Source organism: Ricinus communis, chromosome 3 (genome assembly GCF_019578655.1).
Source record: "Ricinus communis isolate WT05 ecotype wild-type chromosome 3, ASM1957865v1, whole genome shotgun sequence".
Lineage (NCBI taxonomy): Eukaryota > Viridiplantae > Streptophyta > Magnoliopsida > Malpighiales > Euphorbiaceae > Ricinus > Ricinus communis.
In genome coordinates, this window is record NC_063258.1 from 2,874,159 (window position 1) to 2,881,049 (window position 6,891).

Genomic DNA, 6,891 nt, shown 5'->3' on the forward strand with positions numbered 1-6,891 from the left:
CTTTTGGCAAACCTTATAAGGATTGATTTTGGCATGTAATCTTCTCTTCCATAGAAGGTTTACATCATTTGGAATCAGAGCTAGCTTACAAGGTTTGGTTACGTATCCTATTTGTTATCTTCGTTGTTCTTCTACTCACATATTCTTTTGTTTTTATATTTCTCTTCATATTATTCTCTTCGTCAATTTGTTTAGTTAAAGTCTTCAAGACGTTCTAGATAAATTGGTCTGTGATATCTTTATTTTGTTATTTCGTTTCCTTTAGTTTGCTTGATCAAAGTCTTCGAGACGTTTCAATCAAATTAAGCTCTATGTCTTTTGTTCTTGTTTTGTTACAAAAAAATATATCAATCCATTAGTTTCTTCTTCTTTGTGATTCATTTTTCTTGTCTAGAGTATTTTCTTTTATTCAATTCGTCTTCTTTGCTATTCTTAGAGTCCAATTCATTCGTTCCTTTTGCTTCTTAAGTGTTAAATACATTCTTTATTCTACGTAAATCAAATCTGTCCTTTTCATTTAATTTGTTTATCAAAATTAGTTCGTCATTAATTCATCTTATTCTTATGTGTTTTATTGTGTTTAAAGTTAATCTTGGTCATTAAGTCTAGTTTCGTTTACCTAGTTTGTGTTCTTGTATGTTCTAAATCTGATTCGTTGGTTATTGAGTCGTTACAACTTTGGTTGTTAGGTATTTGATTATTTTAGCCTCTATAAGTGCCAAAGAGTAGAGATTGAGTGGTACAAGGAAAATGGTGAGCTCATTAGAGGATAAAAGCCTAATTGAGTGAAACACGAGAGTAAATGTCTTTACTTTGAGTGTTAAACACGTGCGATTATGTGTAAGATATGTTTTGTCAGGAGGAGTTTACTAGAGGACGTCAAGATCTTCTTTATTAATCTTATGATAGATTGTAGGGACGAAAGAAGGATTATTATTATGAAAAGTGTTTGCAAAATTTTTATAATCCTAAACCTAAGCCAAAGAAGATAGAAAGACAATCACGTCAAGATTTCATTGATGAACCTTCAAAGGATATAAAATCTTTAAGGAGTAGCCTTAAAAATAGTTTTGAAGATTTAAAGGGATTGGAGCATCTTGAAGATAAAGCTGAGTCTAAGCCATCTTTGGAAACTAATATTGATGATATAGAAAAATTAAATTGCTCTACTGAAGTCAATAAAGATACAAAAGGCATAACGAATGAAGATGGTGAAAAAGATAAACTTTTGAGCGAAATCCAAAATGAAGAGATCATTATTGACGATGAAACAAAAGTTGAGCTGATGAAGGATAAAAATGTTTTACTTGATGCCATTGAGCCAATTGAACATGTTGATTTTATTGCCATTGAAAGTATTATTTGTTCTAAAGTTCCTCTAATAACTTTTGTGAAAGATCTGTAGGTTGATAATGAGTTAGTATTGTTCTTTAAGATTATGTGTTTGTTTTTTTCACAATATTTGAGCAAGATTCGAGGACGAATCTTTTCAAAGAAAGGAGGAATGATGAGAACCCATGTAGCTCAAGGAATCCTACTTCAACAAAGAATCCTAATTCCACTAAAGATCCTAATCCAGCAAGGAGTCCTGATGACATCACGAGTTCAAGGGACAAAAGGAATCTTATTTCCACTAAGAATCCTAATCCAATTAGGAGTCCTACCGAGATTCAACTTTGATTAATTGTATTTCATTCATAGATTAAAGCCCAGCGTGAAGACATGAAGATCATATCTCATTTATATTGAATTCAAACCTAAACGTAAAGCCCAAGTCCAAGGTTGAATATTCAAAGTCAAAATCTAAGTCAAAATAGGAATCTTCTTTTAACAAGTCCAAGTAAAAATAGGATTGCTACTCTTTTACTTCAAGCTTTGTTTATTTAGGAGTCTTGGCTACATATCCTAGTCATTCTAAGATTAGGATTATTTTGTTTTAAAATAGAGCTATGTAATTCGGCAAAAGCATATATATATATTTTAATGGAATAGAAAGCCTTGCTTTTGCTTAAAGAGTTTCTTTGAGTGTTCTTGAAATTAAAGCTTATTGTTTAGGTTTTGATTTCACTTCTACCTTAATTTAATTCTATTAACTTGTTAGTTTCTAGGATTAATTAAGTTCATCTCATTATAGCTACTGATCTTATTTTTTTATAAATAAGGGTGATAGTTCCGCAAATAACTTTTGGTAAACCTTATAAGTATTGATCTTGGTGAGTAATCTTCTCTTCCATAGAAGGTTTACATCATTTGATTATATAAGAATCGGCCACTCTTTGATTGCCTTCACTTTTTCTTCATCAACCTCAATTCCTTTTGCACTAACAACAAAACCAAGAAAAATAAGTTTGTTTGTGCAAAAATCGCACTTCTTGAGGTTAGCAAACAAAACTTCTTTGTGTAAAGTTTCAAGAACTAAACGCACATGCTTTACATGTTCATCATAAGACCTGCTATAAATAAGTATATCATCAAAATAGACAACCACAAACCTGCCTATATAAGCACGTAAAACATGATTCATTAATCTCATGAATGTACTAGGTGCATTAGTTAAACCAAACGGCATGACTAACCACTCATATAAACCAAATTTAGTTTTGAATGTTGTTTTCCATTCATCACCCTCTTTCAATCTAATTTGATGATAGCCACTTTTTAGATCAATCTTAGTGAACACAACAGCCTTATGCAACTCATCAAGCATATCATCTAACCTAGGTATAGGATGACGATATTTAATAGTTATTTTGTTAATTGCACAGCAATCCACACACATACGCTAAGAACCATCTTTCTTAGGGACAAGTATAATAGGAACAACACATGGACTTAAACTTTTCCTAACATAACCTTTATTAAGAAGTTCTTACACTTGGCATTGTAGTTCTTTGGTTTCCTCAGGATTTGCTCTATATGCCGGCCTATTCGGGTACAAAGTCAATTTAGTGCTCAATTCCACGAATGGGTGGTAACCCACTTGGAATTTCATTGGGAAACACGTCCTCAAATTCCTACAAAAGAGACTTGAAACTTGAAGGCAAAGAAACATTAAGATCATTAATGGTAAGAAAACTTTCTTTGTAAACAAGCACAAGTATTTGTTTTTATGACATTAAAGCTTTCTCACATCTCTCTCTCTTGCCATAAAGCTCACTTTTCTCTCTTTTGCACTCAATTCACCTTTTTCGTGCGCCTCACAACTCAATATTTTCTTTTTGCGTAAACTCTTTTTCTCTCCTTTTTTCTCTCTTTTCTCACACCCCTCATGGTTTTCCACACAGCTCTCCTTTTGCTTGGGCACCTTTTCTTTTTCACGTGCACTCTCTCTCTCTCTTTCTTTTTCTTTTTCATAGGCAGCAACTTTAAGTCTCATTGTACGTTGGTCTTCATTAACAATTTTTAGACTTAAAGGTGTAAGAGTATAAAGTTTGTTATGAAGTGTAAGACAATAGCAATTTGAACGCCCCTTGTAGATGAAATCTCTATCAAACAACCATGGTCTTCCTAAAAGTAGATGACAAGCTTGCATTGGGACTACATCACACAATACTTCATCTTGGAACTTTTGCACACCAAACGCCACCCTAACTTGCTTTGTAACCTTGATACCTCCCGAATCATTCAACCATTGAAGAGTATATGGTTTTGGATGTTTGGTTGTTGAAAGTTTGAATCGATCCACCATCATTGTGCTAGCAATGTCAGTGCAACTACCACTATCAATAATTAAAACACAAGGAGTTTTTCTTACCAAATAGCGTGTATGGAAGATGTTCTCTCTTTGGCTTTCATCATCAGCCCCTTATTGCACGTTCAAGGATCTAATAGTGACTCCACATAGCTCACCTGAATGCCCCTCTTGCTTAGCTCCATCATTGGAATAGCAATCTTCCAATTCAGGCATTGAATCTTCATCACTTTCAGCTCTACTTTCTTCTTCACTAGCATATACCAATTTGCCTCCTTTTAATACTAAAGTGCGTTTGTTCGGACATTGAGAAGAGATATGTCCATAGCCTAGGCATTTGAAGCGTTGGATCTTTTTGGGCTTGCCTTCTTGAGTTCAGCTTTTATTGCTTTGATCCCCCTTTGTTTCAGCTTTATTATCTTTAGACACTTCCTTTCCTTTGTTTTGGGCAGAATTTGTACTTTTCCAATTGGATTTCCAATTAGTATTTGTTGAAGAGGAGTTCTTGCTCTTTTGCTTTAATTGCCGCTCTATCTTGATTGCCATCTATAGCATGTCCTCCATCTCTACATAATGCTGCAATTCAACAAGATTAGCAATATCTTTGTTAAGACCATGCAAAAATCAAACCATAGTAGCCTCCCTATCCTCTTCTATATTGGCCCTAATCAAAGCAATCTCCATCTCTTGATTATACTCCTCTACACTCTTTCCCCCTTGTACCAAACTTTGTAGCTTATTATACAACTCTCTATAGTAATGAGAAGGAACAAAGCGTTTTCTCATTATTCGTTTCACTTCAGCCTATGTTTGGATCTCCCCCTCACCATTCCTACGCCTATTACTCACTAGTTGTTGCCACCAAATTGCTGCATTATGGGTGAATTCAACTACGACCAATTTTACTTTCTTCTCCTCACTATAATTATAGCAATCAAATACTCTCTCAACCTTCTTTTCCCACTCTAGATACAACTCAGGATCACTTTTACCTTGGAAGGAAGGAATTGTAAGCTTAATACTACCCAAATTTGAATCTACCTTATTTCTCCCATGGTGAGTTTCGGTTCTATCTCCCCATTCTTCTTCTTCTCTCCACGTTCGTCATGAATTCCCAATCAAAGTGACGGGTTGGGAAAAATCTCTTGTTGGCCAGATTCTCAAACCTTGCTTGAGAGACGTTGTTGGTGAATTGCATGGATGGGTGGTTTCTATAAAAAAACAATAGAGTAGCCAGAGGAGGGATTCATGATAAAGAACTTCCACTCATAGGGCGTTTGGTTGGAATTTGGATAGGAGTTCACTTCTTAGAGGCACTTTTCTTAGGTGCCATTCAGAAGAGAAAGAAAGAGGAGAAGAATAATGAAAACAATAAAGAAGAGAAAGGAATAAAGAGTGTGTGAAGAAATGAGAATGATGTGTGTAGGGAAAGAAGTAAGAAGAGATGAGAAGAGGAAATGATATATTAGAAAGAGAAAAGATAGGCGGCTATGGTTATGTAAAGAGTGAGTGAGAAAATTTTTAAAACGGCTTAAATATAGTGTGTTTCTCTATTCCACACGGGAAGAGACACGGACGTGTGGCTCCCTGTATGGCGTCACTTACAATTCAGCGTTTAAGTCACACGGGAGGGACACAACTATGTCACCTTCCCATATGATTTAGAGGAGGCTTCGAAAGTTTTATGTGATGTTATATCGGAGGGGCATACGGGCGTGGACTTCACCGTGTGGCGTGTGTTAGCTATAGGTGGTAATGTTGATTCTGCACATGTATCACCTCCCCATGTAGCCTACAAATCCTTTTTGCCAATTTTCTCTATTCTACACGAGAAGGGCACACTACCGTATGGCTCCCCGTGTGGCGCATAATTTTAGGTAACTCCGTAATTTGCCTTTACTTAGAATTATATAATAAACTTCCCTATGCCCTATTCACTCAATAATAAAGTTGACAAAACCAAATAATTCATATAAACATGCTTAAAACTTAATTGAAACTTGAAAGAAATTGAATTGAATCGACCAAAACATAAAGAACTAGCCAAAATTACACAAATAATCTCCAAACCTTAAACAAAAACTAAGAGCAATGAACTAAGGAAACAAGTTTATTAACTAGTACTAAAAGATAAAAAATCTATTCTAATGATTTCTTTAGTCGCCCTCTCCCTCTTTTAACCTTAGAGGGTTGCTGAGCCTTCTTTGGAAGTCCTCATTCCCTCTTGGGTATTGAGACAATACGATCTCGCTTCTTGGGATGACCTCGAGGCTTGGGGTAGGTGAGGATGCTGCTCTTCCTTCTCAATCACTAGGTTTTCTAGGATCACTCTCTATATTTGCATCAGAATTTGCATCTTCATCCATGGTATAATCTTTACAAAGATATCTTTCTTGGTAAGCTCTCTCACAATGCACATTCTCTACTATTTCCTCCAAGGTGTAAACTGGTTCATTGATTTTAGGTTATGCTCTTTAATAAGCTAATATGGCAGTAAAATTCTCTAGTCTTGGATCCCATGGCCTCCTTTTCCTATAGAATGGTACCATCTTCTAGGAGATGACGAACGAGGTAATGGAAAATTTAGCTTCACAATCTTACTTGGGTATGGTGTGGATGATCGTGATCTACGCCTAGAATTAGGTGGTGATAATAAAGATGAGGAAGGAACATCATGTACCTAATTTTCTTGAGTGCTCATGGCTAATAGAAAGAGAAAAAATAAAAAATAGTATAAGAAAGATAGAAAAGATCCTATTTATAGAGCAACTCCTAAGAATTGTAATCCTAATTGGGTTGATAGTGCTTATTGGAATAATATCAGGAATTTAACTCTATTAGTAAAACTAAACTCTTATTCCTTAAAGAAAAGGAAAAGAAAGACAACTCTAATATAGTAACTTAGTTAATTCTAATTAACTAAAACTCTAAAACCCGATGGGTCTCAATTGAATTAAGATGGGCTCAAATCCACGAGAGACTAAATTAAAAATCCAGTGGGCTTAAATCCTTAGTCATAAAAGAAAAGAAAGAGATAATAATAATAAAAGTATGATTAACTAAAAATAAAAAATAACAATAAAATCAATTAAAGAGGAAATAGTAGGTTGCCTCCTACCTAGCGCTTCTTTAATGTCCTGTTAGTTAGACAAATCTGTATGAACTCACGTTGACTTGAGAAGTTGTAACACTTCTTTTCC